At 37.7% G+C, this 15,703-nt stretch overlaps 1 protein-coding gene across 1 annotated transcript in view; it reads right to left on the bottom strand.

Moving 5' to 3' along the window:
- The window catches only part of SMC6 (Structural maintenance of chromosomes 6), a 655,684-nt gene that overhangs the window by 435,826 nt on the left and 204,155 nt on the right, over positions 1-15,703 (bottom strand). The window lies entirely within an intron of this gene.

Raw genomic sequence — 15,703 nt, 5'->3', positions numbered from 1 at the left:
CGAAGAAGCTTTATGGTTTTTAAAACACAAGCGCCTCAAAATGCGGTCCTGTTTTGGCACAGAGCCTCATTTTTATCCATTCATATCATAGTGTGCAAGTGACCAAATTTATTTTATCCTAAATAAATTTAAGGCTCAACTGGACAGGTATTTCGAACACGGGGGGGGGGGGGGGGGGGGGAGTTTTGTTTTTTTTTTTTTTTGGCTGATGGTGCATAAGCTTGCTTTCTTCCATCATATGCCTCTACTAATGCTAAATGTTTATTTTTGATCCACTGTGCTTTTGTGAGTGACATGGCTATGAGAGTTAAATAAAAGTAGCTTACATTTTATTATTTAATTCTTTGTAATTATTCAAACCCATCATCAATCATGTCAAGTGCTGGAAAGAAAAAGTGCCAAGAGTATCTGAGCAAATATCTAGCTTAAGGTTTTATTGAAAGCCCATTTGATTAAAGACAGCCCATGTGTCTTAATGTCTAATAGTTTTTTTTCAAATGAGGCTATGAAACCATCAAGACTTTTAGATCAGTTAAAAGGAAATATCCTGATAAAGTTCATAAACACACTGAATATTTTAAAAATTTAAAACAGAATTTTGAGCAACATAACACTGTTACTTCCTTATTTAAGAAGAATACACAAACATATGACGATGGACTGATTGTGTCTTATAAAATTGCAGAAATCATTGCAAAAACTAGTAGTGCTTATACGGTTGCTAAGACTGTTATACGACCCACATTAGACTAATTTCAACAGTATTGCATCAAAATCCTTCCAGTATTTTAAAAGCATTGCCATTGAGCAACCATTCAATTCAAAAATGAATTAATGAGATATCAATTAATATTGAAGAGAAGCTAATTGACAAACTAAAAACGAGAAATTTTATATTCAGATTGCTGAATCCACAGTTAGTTACAATAAGGCCCTTCTAAGGGCATATGTTCATTATTTCAATGATGACTGTAAATTGTAAGAAACGATGTTGTTTGTAAAATATATACTACTGGAGAATTCATTTTTGCTGCTGTGCAAACATGGTTTGACGAAAAACAAGTACCATTGAAAAATTTGGTATTGTGTTCCACTGATGGTGCTACCTCCATGGTTGGAAGACAAAGGCCCATCTAAAGGAGGTGTGTCCCTAAGTTAAATTTTTGCAATTCACTGCATTGTGCACTGACATCATCTGGTTGCAAAAAATATTAGTCCAGTTCTTTATCAATCTTTCAGTATAGTTATTAAAATGACCAATAAAATAAAGCCAAATAGCAAATACGAATGCCTATTCAGAAAATTTTGTGTTAATAATAAAGAACAGTATGTGAGGCTTCTTTTACATACAGAAGTCAGATGACTTTCTAAAGGAAACTGTCTAACAAGATTTGTAAACCTTTTTGATACGATAATTAGTTTTATAGAAAGCAAAGGAGAGCAGCAAAGGATTTAGCAAAGGAGATCAGCAAACATAAAAACAACTTGTACTATATGGCTTGGATTTTTCAAAAACTTAATGAAGTATCACTTCAACTTCAGGGGAATTTAATTAGTGATAGAATGCAAATGCATATTAAAAGCCTTCACTGAAAAACTGGGAATATTTAAAAGCAATTAATGAGAAAACAATTTCATGGTATGTAAGAGTTAGCTGAAATCGATGAATCTCTCACCTACAATGATCTTAAGAATTATTCAGATCATTTGTGCTTTTTAAAAGGTGAAATGAAAAATAGATTTTCAGATTTAATTTTTTTTTGAAGTGAAGCCATGGATGTTATATCCAATTGGATGTGATTTTGGGTCTGCTAGTGAAGAAATTCAAGAAGAACTCATTGTGTAACAAAGAATGCAAATATAAATTCGAAAAGGGTGGAATGGCTGAGTTGTGGGATCAAAAACAACTAAACTTCTTTATCCAATAATGTGGTCTGAAATGTCCAAAGTACTTCTTTGTTTTCCAACATCTTATATGGTTGAAAGTGGTTTTAGTTCAGTAAATAAAATATTAACAAATGAAAGAAACAGAATTGATATATGTTCACGAGGAGACATTAAAATTACTACCATCATACTCTAAGAAGCATTAGGCTCAGAGATCACATTGAATAAAAGGAGTAAGTATAAAGTATTTTATTGTTTAAAATTTCATGGGTGGGGCGATTAATGTAAATAAGATTTACACTACATTGAAAATTCATAAAAGTAAACATATGTTGCTAATCTGTATGTATGTAAGGGAACATCTAGATGGCTAAAAGGATAATTTGTAAAAAAAAATATCTTTTCTTTTGTGGAAAAGTTAAAATGCATGCAGGATAGGGAAAATTAACCTAACTAGAGAATTTTGTATGACTGCATGTTACTGGGTTATATCTTAGAATTTGAGAGAACAGAAATACCACAGTATGACTGGCCAATTAGCAATGCAGGTGACCCCCCCCCAGTAGTTCCTGTGTGCCAAGCTTCATGGAGGAAGGCTATTACTACCAGGTACACTTATAGGGAATCCTTCAGCCAGACCTAAGTACATGTATGTATACGTATGTGTGTACTCTATTAAGGAGGCATCTGAAACATCAGATCAAATCTGCCTCTGACCAAGTTCAGAAAGAAGAGAAGCCCAAGTTTTGTTTGGAAAGGAGCAGGATTGCCTGCTGACCTTGGAGGCAGTCCCCCTGCCCTAGAGATCAACAATTAATTTCACAAACCAGCAGTACCAGTGTCACCAGAGCCATTTATCTGCTGTCTTATTCTTTTCACAAATATATGTAGTCTCAATTCCAATCTCAAAGAGGCACATTTCTGCTCATCTATTCTGCAATTGTCTTTCCTCAATTTAAATTGATGCCTCCTTCATGTGCGTAATTTGAGCATTCACAACCAGCACTGAGCTTGCACAAACCATTCAAGGCCTTATACATCCCAATCAGATCACCTTGTAGGTGCCTAGTATCCACCGCAATTTTCAGAACTTACAGCTTTCTTGGTAAGAGCAACCCTTTGTTCCACTCAGCAATCTCGTTGCCCTCTCTCTGTACACATTCCAGAAACTCTAAATCCTTCCTAAAAAGTGCCTTCAGACCTGTATGCAATACTCAAAGTGCCGCATATCCTAATCCCTGCTAGCAAAATTTCTGTATATCACTGACAAGATCCCATGAGCTGCTCTGGCAGGCTGTCTGCACTGCTCAGAAAACTTCATATCAATTGCACAATTACCCCCATTTCTTTTTCATTCTCCAATACCCTGAGGGCAGCACCACCCAGTTCATACATTACTCTCGGGTTACTGCTACCCATATGTAGTATTTTACATTTATCAATGTTAAACTTCAGTTGCCACCTCTCAGCCCATCTGCCCAATTTTTATATTCATGTTGCAGTACCATAGGTTCATCACTGTCTTTAATAATCCTGTCAACCTTCATATTGTTTTAAAACTTGGACATTAAGGCTGATATACCTACATAATTGATAAATATCATTGATAAATACAGAAAACAACAATTGGCCCAACACTAAACTCTGGGGAACTCCACTAATAATTAGCCTACAAAGGGAAGTATCCACCGATCACCACTCTGTCTTCTCACAATCAACCACCCATTTATCCATAGCAGCAACTTGCCCTTAATGCCATTCTGTTCTAATTTGTATACAGATCTTTTTATATGCACAGTATCAAAAGCTTTCCCGAAATCCAAGTATATGATATCAAAATTATTATTTGCATCCATTTGCTTTGTGACCACATTGTACTATCCAATAAAATTGGTCAGAAAAGACTTCCAAGGATTGTCTGAACTACAGCTGTAACCTTGTCCAGATGACCGGGATAGGGAAAATTATCCAGTGACTCCATTATTTTGTTCTGAATAGAAGTTAAACCAACAGGTTTGTAATTATTGATGTTGCCCTTTAATCTCCCTTTGGGAATTGGGGATACATTTGCACATCTCCAGTCATGCTCTCGTAATTATGGCTAAGTGTTTGCTTACTTCCTTTGATGCCTCCTTTAATATAACTGGATAGATGCCATCCACCCCAAGGGGCCTTTCTTATGTTTAACTCCAACAATTTCACTTCCACTCTGCTCTCGGTTATTACAAAACCATTTAGCTCCCTGTTAGAGTTAAACTTCTGGCATTCTCTCTCCCTAAATAATTCCTAAAATACTCATTCTCCCTAAAATACTCATTCAATTTTTCAGCTATCTGAGTAGGATCGTCAACAGCCGAACCATCAACTGTTGATTGACTTGATTACAGACCAGCGTATATCTACCATAGGCTTCTGTGTCGGCTGATAATTTATATGCATCCCATGCATTTTTCTTCTCTGCTACAAGTCCCATTAGTTCATCTGATATTCATTTAGGCCTAAACCTTGAACAGTATTTCTTAGTTGGTAACATCATCAGTTGGACCACGGTATAGAATTTAAAAACTGTATGAGATCACTGTAGTCACCTTTACGAAAGTAAAAACTATTCCCTTTACCCCTGATGTAGTTACATCTGTAAGTAAATCCCAAATCCATACACTGTGAGCACTGTCCCCTAGTGGTTCCTTTATCTGCAGATTCTTAATGCATGAATAATCACTGCTGATAATCAGATAAAGAGTATTACTCCCATTGGTTGCCTCTCAAACATGCTTCTGTAGAAAACAATCATTCAATAAATCCACAAAAGTCTTGCTACTGTGCAAGTGACCAACCCACAAGTTCCAGGCAATATCTGGGAAGTTAAAATCCCCATTTATAAGACATTTTGATTTCCTGGCCCACTCTCATAACACACTCCTACTCTCATTTTGGCCTTCCAAGTGCTTATGTCAGACCAAACTGATTAAACATTGCAGTGGCCACCCATGTAAACTAGATGCATTGCTTTAAATTTTATGTTCTTAAGTAAGAGCATAACCCTCTCCCTTCTTATTCTGTCTGTCCTTTATGTATACATTGGGCTTCCCATATTCAAATTCTCATCCCTTATATCTGAGTGACACCATTCCACCTTCCAGTTTGAGAAACCTTGCTCTACCACAGAACACTGTTCCCACATCTGGGGTGGTACCACAACAAAACCTCTCTCTCTCAGGTTAATGACCCATCTCTTACCAAGTCTCTACACGTTGTCTCATACACATTCTGTTTCTGCTGTATGCCTTTTCTATAGATAATTTCACAGGTACTGTTCTTTTGCATCTATAATCCTCCACCCCAACCTCTCTTCCAAACCAGTCCGAACATTAGTGTTAGTATGAATAGTGTCAGATAATGCAAGAAAGCAAGCTTATACAGCATCAGCCAAGACACAAGTAGTCAGCATCCAATTAATGTCCAACTTGAAATTCACAGAAGCAAATTTTGTTCTTCATTTATCCTTCAAATTCTGTTTTCTGAAACAACCTTCTTTCACATGTATTTTCCGAAAATTACGATCTACAGAGATTCCAGCTAACGTCAACAAGCGTCTTCCATTTTCTCAACCTTCAACCCATAAAAAAAGGTAAAGTGCAGCCATTATCAACCCACTGCAGGGTGGAAGCCTCCTCAACAATTCATGCTGAGGGAAAATGGACCATAATCCGCCACGCTGGTCCGGTGCGGGTTGACAGATCGACCATATTCAGCAGTCATGGGCTTGCCCCCGATCTACTCAAAGAGTGTGTGCTACTGCACTGCCGCTCCTGACCACTCGGCTATGGGGTCATGCACTGTATTAAATACTATAGTTTCTAATATCTTTCATGTTTGGGAGTTTCATAAAAAAGGGGGAAGGGATAAATAATAAAAAAAAAGGCTCATTTCAAAGTAATGGAGAAATCCATTTCAATTGCCAACTAAACTACTTTTGCCAAATGGAAACCTTCCATCTGGTCAATGATCCCTAATATGGCTGCAGTCGGTGTCAAGCCATTGTTGATACACTGACTTATTTATTCATCTTGGGAAAAATTCAATGGAAAAGTTTGGGAAACTCAAGCATCTGCTCTTGAAATTTGCAAGAGCTTTTGATTCTGTTTGGCATAAATGTTTTCTAAAGAAGCTCCTGTCTTATAGAATGTCATCTGAATTTTACAACTGGGTAGCCAGTTTTCTTTCTAACTGCTCACTGCAGTTGATGGCTTGGCTATCTTCTACCTTCCCAATTCATACTGGTGTTCCCAAGGTTCAGTTCTTTCTCCTGATCTTTTACGCTTATATATTAACGACCCTCTTCCACTGGCTGGAATACTATCTATAGTTTTTCCTGATGATACACTGCACTGCGCATTCCAATTTGTTAAACCTTGCCCTTCACTAACAGCTTCAACTTCTTGAATATCTGAAACTAATTTCTTAAATGCTGATCTTGAGGTAATTCTTAAATGGGCAAAGAAAATTTTTTTTAAACTTCGATCCCTCTTAAATTTAGTCCTGTCTTTTTTTTTTTTTTTTTTCAATTCTGACTTTTAATATCTCTGAGCATAAACACATCACAAATACTGCTTCAGTCACATCAAAATAACTGAGTTTTGTCTTTTTCTCTAAGTGTCACTGTTCTAAACAGCTACTGACTGTACAAATCTACCTAATAATGGAATATTGTTCCCATATCTTAGGTGGTGACCTAAAAACCTCTCTCTCAAGCTGCTAGAACTATTCAAAAGAGGGTAGTTAGGTATATGTCATCTGGTTTTAATTAATGACTAATCTAATAAACTCTCTCCACTTTCTGTCACTTCCATGGTCACTAGGCTTCTGAACTGCATCTGTAATTCCATTGCTCTTTTCCAATCTTGTCTGAACGCACACCTCAATTAGTCAAAATCCATCCACTACCCAACTAGAAACTCACAGAACCAACTTTCCTCCTTCTCATCCTCTCCCTCCCTCATTTATCCCATCTATTTCTGTTCTTCAGAATCTTCGAACCCTATTTCTCACACATTACAATTTATAGAAATTCTAGTCTAATATCAACAAAGTACCTACTATCTTCTCAGCTTTAAACTCATGCATGGTACTAAACACAGGTTCTATATATAAAAAAATACAAAAGATGCTTTTTGGATAGCAACCAGGGTCAACAGGAACAGGGTCATCACAAAACATAGTTGAACAGTGTGTTTGTGATGGTGGGGAAGCAAAATAATAGGTGAAGTAAATAGTGAGTAAGTAAATAGACAGTAAATAGTGAGTCCCCAACAGAGATAATCAGTAGTCAATGGTTCTGCAGCCTAGACCAAAGAAAATTATTATGGGAAAGTTCACCAACTGGAATGGGGATATTCATAACAGGTTGAAATTACTGAATTCGGCACAACAGCCTGTACCAGTGAGTGTAGTACATGGGAGAGGGGGGTAATAATAACTCTCATATATATTGATTTTATTTGCACGGTGGGGAACACTCGTTACTGAAAGGCCACTTTATTAAACACACCCACCCTTTCATGAAATGGAATGATTTTTCAGGAGCATCACATGTTCATATTGCATGGTATAAACTGGACAGATAATTAGAAATGCTGCATATATATAATCCGGAGTGAGAATGAGCAAGGTTAAAGATGTAACTTTGAACTTACATAGCACGCAGCTGGAGCCTGATATAAGTATCTTGAAAACTGCAAGATTGTCCCAATAACTGAATAACATCCAGCCAATGGTGATCCCCTTATCAGAAAAAGCTTACTGATGCAAGAGGTAAATGAAGGAAAATAAGACTTGTGCAGGGTGACAAAGGCTACAGTCAGTCAAATAAAGTCAATTGAATACAATAGCGGTTACCAAAGAGGCATTTCAGAATGCACAACTGATCACTCGTCATGGATAAGATATCACAGTCAATGACCAAACTGAGTTTGGCTCCTGTCTGCAAAAAACATGAAGGCATGGTTACAGACAGTTCTTGAACACCAACACTAAAAACTGGAGTAACAGAAAAATGTTGCCTGGTCTGAGGAATCCCGGTTCCTGATGTTTCATGATGGGGAAAACAGCAAGAGTCCACAGATCCACCATGCCAGGTATCAGTGATGCAGGCTGGTTGTGGCAGTGTAATAGCGTGGAGGGTATTTTCATGGTGCAAAATAGGTTCCTTGATATGGACAACATTTACACGTCACAGATTAATTGCAAATTGTCTCCAACCAGGCATGCCCCTTCACAGTTGCAGTGCATTCATTTACAAATGGGTTTTTCCAACAGGATAGTGCACTATATCACAAGGCTAGCGTCACCACCAAATACGGAGGGTGCGGAAAGGTCAGGGAATGACCACCGCATATCCCGGAGCAATATGGCCTTAGTTGCTAATGCTCCTAAAAACCAATTAACAAACACACAAACACAAGGCTAGAATTCTACAGAAACGGCTTTAGTAACATGAGTGAATCCAGCCTACCGCAGTGGACTCCCCATTCACCAGATCTCAATCCAATCAAGCATCTGTGGAATGAGTCCTTCAGAACAGAGATCTGCAGGCCATCGAATTTGCAACAACCGTTGGAAGAAAATGAGAGAACATGAACCAGCATTCCCCTGGCATGTTTCTGAAACCTTAAATCCGTTTCATGACAAATCTAGGATGTTTTCAGGGTCAGGGGCAGTGAACTATTAGGGAGTGAATAGCAGAAATAAAAGTAATTGTTCTATTCACTATTACTTTTATTTCTGTGTGGGGGGAAGTGGTGCAGCAGTAGGGGAGATTAAATGAGCGGAGGGAATCAATAATGATAAAGGCAAAAAGTAACTCAAGCAGTATAAGCCTATGGAAGGATGGTGTGGGTAACATTTTTAAACATCATGCAAAGTGTCTCTGGAGGAAACAGGCATGGCAAAAAAAAAAAAAAAAAGAGGACAGCAGCCCAGACATAGAGGAAAATATTTTGGATGGACAGGTATGTTATGTTATTCGGTTTTTAGGAGCATTAGCAACTAAGGCCATATTGCTCCGGGATATGCGGTGGTCATTCCCTGACCTTTCCGCATCCTCCGTATTTGGTGGTGACGGGCTCAAACCCCGGTCATCAAGAAACATGTGCTACGCACTGCTGCTCCTGCCCACCTGGCTAGAGGTGCCATGGACAGATAACACAGCTGGCTGTCTGCTGAGAGAAAGATCAAGTTCCAATTGACAAAAGGCTGCTCAGGAAGCAATATGAAGTGGGGCACTTGCCAGTGAAGGAACTGTTAGAAGATACACAGAATAACAGGAGAGTTAAAACAGGGAAGTTTCAATCATGATGCAAGGAAGAGTGAGACAAAGAAAGAGCAGGGAATTCAGGGTGGAGCGACAGTAATTTAGTGGGAAACAACATGCGAATGGGGCAGCTCCTTCTGAGCAAGGAGAGTTACTTGTTGTGTCAATTGCTAGTTGAGGAACTGAGTAAGAGTGTTCTATATTATTAGGATTGTGCAACAATGGTGTTCTGGCTGCTGCCGCCACCACTGCTGTGCTTATTGCCTGTTTTTTCACTTGTTGAATACAGTAGTGGCAAATGTTTGAAATGGATGGAATGTCTCTTTTGTTTCAATAACTATTTCCTGATCAACAGTAAACATGTCTAGTTAAATTGTTCTTTGTTGCCTGTATGCTGCATTTAGGGTACAGGAGCATAGAATGTGAAAGCAAGTCTCAAGTTCCCCACAGTGGAATCCGCAACTCAGATGTCACTGAAATCTAAATTGGCCAGTTTTTCTTTGAAGTCATAGGTCTAAGTATGTGACAGAATGAAACAACTTTCTAATTTTGGAGTTTATGTACAAATGGAAAAAAAAATTTAATTATGGTTCCTTTCTGTGATCCATTAATGACTTCTTTCTTTTTCATTATCAGTGATTACATTCAGCTCAATGTCAATAATTTGAGTGGGTCTTAGTGTACTCTTTCAGTTAATGATATAAAACACTTTCAGGCATTATTGCACTAACCCTATTACATATTTAAAATTTTCTTGATAAAAGCATCAGTTTGTTATATTTTTTGTGTCTTCCTATAATGGTGAAGCCATGACTCCACTGACTGAAACAGGCTAGGACTATTGTTCACTTTAGAAATGACATTATACACAAGCCAACCTAAAATTACTAATATTGTTTTTAAATCATATAACATCACCAAGTTACATATAGTCACAATCATTAAAAACTCCAGATACCACACTATACTGATTCACCTTCTGGGTTCATGTTATTCAATTAAAAATGACAGACTAGTGGATAACAATGTCATTTCTGTAGTAAGCAATAAGCCCAAACCAGTTGCTGTAAATCAAGAGGGACACAGCTCCCCATGACAGCAAGACAGAAAAATATAATGCAAGAAGCCTTTTTTTTTTTAAATTAAATTTAAGTAAAATTTCAATTTAACAGGCTACATGGGATCGGATCTATCTGATAAATCAGGCTGTCAATTAAGCTTGAAAAAATGCACATAGTTACTGAAGATGTGGAATATAGTTATAAAAAAAAAAAAAATGCTTCCCATAAAATAAAAAAATTAAATGCAGTAATATAGTATTTTACTACACTTATTGCATGAAGCAGAAAAACTTGAAATTTTGCCGTATCACATGGTAACAGTAGAAACTTTAGTCACAATTTTAAAGCTTTAGTCAAAGCTTATTCAGAGTGTGAAGATCTCATGAGTACTCTTACTGAAGGTTCAAATGACTCCCTACTGATGTGAGTGATATACCTGGCTGGCTGACAAAAGTGATGGTGGGGAAAATTCTGGCTTGGATGGTAAATACCAAACTGGGGCAGTTGTTGCCAGGTTCATATAGGCACTGTACATTATTTCCAAAGTCATTAAATTGAAATTTATTAAAGCAAGGATTTAATATATATGCATTAAAATGCAACCCTATTCCTTTATTTAATTAAAATTTGCACCTTTAACATTTTTTACTTCAGCCTTATTTTGCTGGCTTTCAGATGTTTATCTCTTATTTTCTTTCTTTATTTTTTTTCATTAGAAGTTTCAATCATGATGCAAGGAAGAGTGAGACAAAGAAAGAGCAGGGAATTCAGGGTGTAAGGGGAGATTAAATGAGCGGAGGAAATCAATAACGATAAAGGCAAAATCTCACTGAAGCAGTATAAGCCCACAGAAGGATGGTGTGGGTAACATTTTTAAACATCATACAAAGCGTCTGAAGGCTATATATTTTTTTTTATTTTCCTTCACTTTCTATTGGTTCAAAACTATAATAACTAGTACACTGTAACTGTAGATCAGTTTACAAGTTATATAAGAAGTCTCCAGTTTAAATATGACCTCTTTGTTGCAACTGAATGAACAAAGAGGTAGTAGCCACAATTAAAGCTTATTTCAAGTGATTCATGTGACAACTGAACAGTGAGATAAAAAGTGAAGACTAGCCTCAGTTTGGGAGTTCTGGAGAGAATATAATATTAAGAAACCCACATACAACAGTGCCACATCATGGGAGGAAGTCATTTGGGCTAGATAAAATGGTGTGTAGCAGGATATGTGGCCACATTGCATTTGCTGCATTCAGGAGCTTGTAAACATCGCTGAAATTCAGTTAGAGTGTAGAATTGTCAGATGAGATTGGCTTACACTAAGTGGACATAAGTAACATGGAGGAGATATGGAATCACAAGGTGCTGAAATGACTGATGAGGACCTTGCTGAGTTGGAACAACAGGTAGAAGCATAACATAATAGAGGACTGAATCTTTCAGTTTTTTTCGAGAAATGGATGGCCATATCTCTTTAAAGACAAACTCAAATATGAAATGAAGCAAATTTGGTCAAGGACTGAGTGATGTCTCATGCTGCTATAATGATCTTTATCAGGAGAAAAAGGAAAATTCAATTCAATTTTCTATTCTTGTCTTTTTAAAATATGAATAATTTGATATTACTAATGCAGTATGTATATAATAAATGCTTACATACACAGTGCAATACATGTGTATTTTTATTGCTTTCTTGTTTTAATATCTCTTTGATTAGTACTAATTTCTTTAATTTTTATTTTTAGTAAGTAGTTAAATGAAGCTTAAATTAAGTTTGGAAAGTACAAAAATTTCACCATGGGAACGTCTCCCCTTTATAATATATAAAGATGCACTAAAATGCATCCACCCTAAATTATTTACCTTGTAATAATTTATAATATTATGTCTAAGTCTAATATTTTTTTGTAACTGTGGATTTTGTAACCCCAGCTGAAGTTGCAGATGAACTCAACAGTTATTTTGCATCGATATTTACAGAAGAAAAACCCTTTAGGTCAATGAGAAATTATGGGAGTGAAGGTTGAAAAAATGTAATTAATGATGTTGAAATTTCACATTCTTATTTAATGAAAAAACTTTCAAGCCTACAGGACAGTAAGGCTCCTGGAGTTGATGGCATTTACCCTATAACCTTAAGGTAGGAGGCAAGTGAGTGTGCTATAGGCCTAATGACTCTGATGAGTATAATAAGAAACTGTACAGGGAAATAGAGTGTGCCAGTACATCAGAGAGTCTTATAATGAGGGATTTTAATTTCCCAGATATTGACTTGAATTTGTGGGTTGGTCAGTCACACATTAGCAAGGCTTTTGTGGATTTATTGGATGATTGTTTTCTACATCAGCATGTTCGGGAAGCAACTAGAGGGAGTTATACTCTTGATTTGATTATCAGTAGTGATTCTTCATGCATTAAGAATCTGCAGATAAAGGAACCACTAGGTGGCAGTGATCACAGTGTGCTGAAGTGGATTTACTCAAAGGGGTAACTACCATCGGGGGTAAAGAGAAGGGTTACTGCTTTTGTAAAGGTGACTACGATGGTCTGAGACAGTATCTAAGGTCTGAGACAGTATCTAACTTATCTTGGAAGCTACTAGGCTTTACATACCAACTAAGAAATATTGTTCAAGGTTTAGGCCTAAATGGATGTCAGATGAACTGATGAGGCATATGGCAGAGAAGAAAAAATGCATGGGATACATATAAATTAACACGTGACACAGAAGCCTATGATAGATACAAGTTGATCTGTAACCAAGTTACAAAGGAGGTTAGGCAGGCAAAGGCAGATTACAAAAAATCTTTGGCAAGGGATGCAAAAAAAAAAAAAAAAAAAAACAGCAAAGAGTTCTTTACTTATGTAACCTCTAGAAGGAAGGGGAGGAATCAGATTGGTCCACTTGATATCGATGGGTCAACTGTTGATGATCCTGCTCAGGTAGCTAACAAACTAAATGAATATTTTGCATCGACATTCACACATGAGGAGTTATTCAGCGAGGGGAATGCCAGAGGTGTATTCAACTCTGGCAGTAAGGTAGATAATCTTGTAATAACTGAGAGTAAAGCGGAGGAGAAATTGATGAAGATAAACACCAAGAAAGGCACCTGGGGTGGATGGGATCCATCCAGTTATATTAAAAGAGGCAGCAAAGGAAGTAAGCAAATCCTTAGCCATAATTATGAGAGCTTCCTTGGACTCAGGGGAGGTTCCCATAGACTGGAGATGTGAAAATGTGACTCCAATTCACAAAGGAGGATCAAAGGCTGACACAAGTAATTATAGACCTGTGAGCTTAACTTCTATTCCAGGAAAATTAATGGAGCCACTGTTAAAGAAGCACTGCAGGATCATCTAGACAAGACTTCAGTTATAGCTCGGACACAGCATGGTTTTATTAAGGGGAAGTCTTGCTGACCAATTTGATTGGATACTATGATGCAGTCACAAAAGAACTGGATGCAGGGAATAACTTTGATATTATATACTTGGATCTTAGAAAGGCTTTTGATGCTGCTGCACAAATTGGGGCAGTTTGGCATTGGAGGCAAATTGCTGCTATGAATAAAGGGGTGGTTGAGGGGGAGAAGACAGAGAGTGGTAATCAACGGACACTGCTCATCGTGGACTAATGTTATTAGTGGAGTCCCTCAGGGTTCCGTATTAGGTCCATTATTGTTTTCTGTATTTATAAATGATATTGATGATGATATATCAAGCTTAATGTCCACGTTTGTAGATGATACAAAGGTTGGCAGGGTTTACAAGGACACTACTGGCACTATGCTGCTGCAACAGGATCTGGGAAGGTTGAGCAGATGGGCTGAGAGGTGGCAAATGAAGTTTAACATTGACAAATGTAAAGTACTACATATGGGAAATAGCAACCCCAGAGCAACGTATCAACTCTGTGGTACTACACTGACAGTGGTAGAGAATGAAAAGGACCTGGGGGTAATTGTGCGGGCAGATATAAAATTCTCTGAGCAGTGCAGACGGGCTGCAAGAGCAGCTCATGGTGTCTTGTCAATGATATACAGGAATTTTTCTAGCAGGGATAAGGAGGTGATTATTCCCTTGTATAAGGCAATGGTCAGGCCACACCTTGAGTACTGCATACAGGTCTGGAGGCCTCATTTCAAGAAGGATGTAGAGCTGTGGGAACGAGTACAGAGAAGGACAACAAGATTAGTGAATGGAACAAAGAGGTACTCTTACGAAGAAAGGCTTAAGTTTTGCACATTAGTGTCTGGAGACTAGGACCAGGTGGTGATCTGACAGAGGTGTATAAAGCCTTGAGCCGACCGGGCTAGCCGGGTGGGTAAAGTGCCTGCCTAGCAACCCAAAGGTCGCGGGTTCAAATCCTGCCTCGGGCTTGGATCAAAGTATTGCAAAAACCTTGGGAGGTGCATTACGGCCACAGAAGCCATGTGCCAACAACTACCAAATAAAAAAATAAATAAATAAAAAAATAAAGCCTTGAATGGTTTGAGCATGCTCAATGCTGATGGGATTCTTCCTCTTGCTCAGAATAATCACCTGAGAGAGCATAAATTCAAATTGAGGAAAGACAGATGTAGGATTGACGTGTGGAAATTTGCCTTTAGCCAACAGGTAGTTGGTTGGTGGAACAGACTTCCATCCCTTGTTGTGGAAGTTGATAGCCTAAATTAATTTAAGGCTCAGCTGGACAGGTATTTCGAACGAATGGAGGGGTGAAGTGGAAGTGGGTTTTTTTGGCTGATGCTGCATAAACTTGCTTTCTTGCATCATATGCCTCTACTAATGCTAATGCTAAGTGAGTGCATTGTACCATTGAGGCTAATTATGAGAGCATCACTAGATTCAGACTCGGGAATGATTCCGTTGGATTGGAAAAGTGCCAATGTGTCTCCAATACATAAGGGCGGTTCTAAGAGTGAAGTGGGAAATTACCGGCTGGTTAGTATAACTTCAGTAGAAGGGAAAATTATGGAGACAATGATCAAGGGTAGAATTCAGGATCATTTAGATAGAAATGGAATTCTGAAAGATACTCCGCAGGATTTTGTAAAGGGAAAATTATGTTTAACTAATCTTGTTAGCTATTTTGCCATGGTCAATTAAGAGCTGGATTTAGGGAATAATTTTGACTTAGTTTATTTGGATTTCATCAAAGCATTTGACTCAGTCCCACATGAGCGGTTCGTTTAAAAGCTGGAACAGGTTGGTATCACAGGGAAAATTCTTAGATGGATAGCTGGATGGCTTCAGGGCAGGAGGCAGAGGGTTGTGATAAATTGTTATTCTTCAGATTGGGTTGATGTAAGAAATGGGGTACCCCAAGGTTCAGTAATAGGACCACTGTTTTTTTTTTTTTTTTTTTTTTTTTTGATTTTCATAAATGACATCGATAAAGGGATAGAGAGAGTGATGTCTAAATTTGCAGATG

The sequence above is a fragment of the Mastigoproctus giganteus genome, chromosome 7 (assembly GCF_048544385.1).
Source record: "Mastigoproctus giganteus isolate SK-2022 chromosome 7, ASM4854438v1, whole genome shotgun sequence".
Lineage (NCBI taxonomy): Eukaryota > Metazoa > Arthropoda > Arachnida > Uropygi > Thelyphonidae > Mastigoproctus > Mastigoproctus giganteus.
The sequence above is the reverse complement of the archived record's forward strand: the minus strand, read 5'-3'. Positions and strand labels throughout refer to the sequence as shown.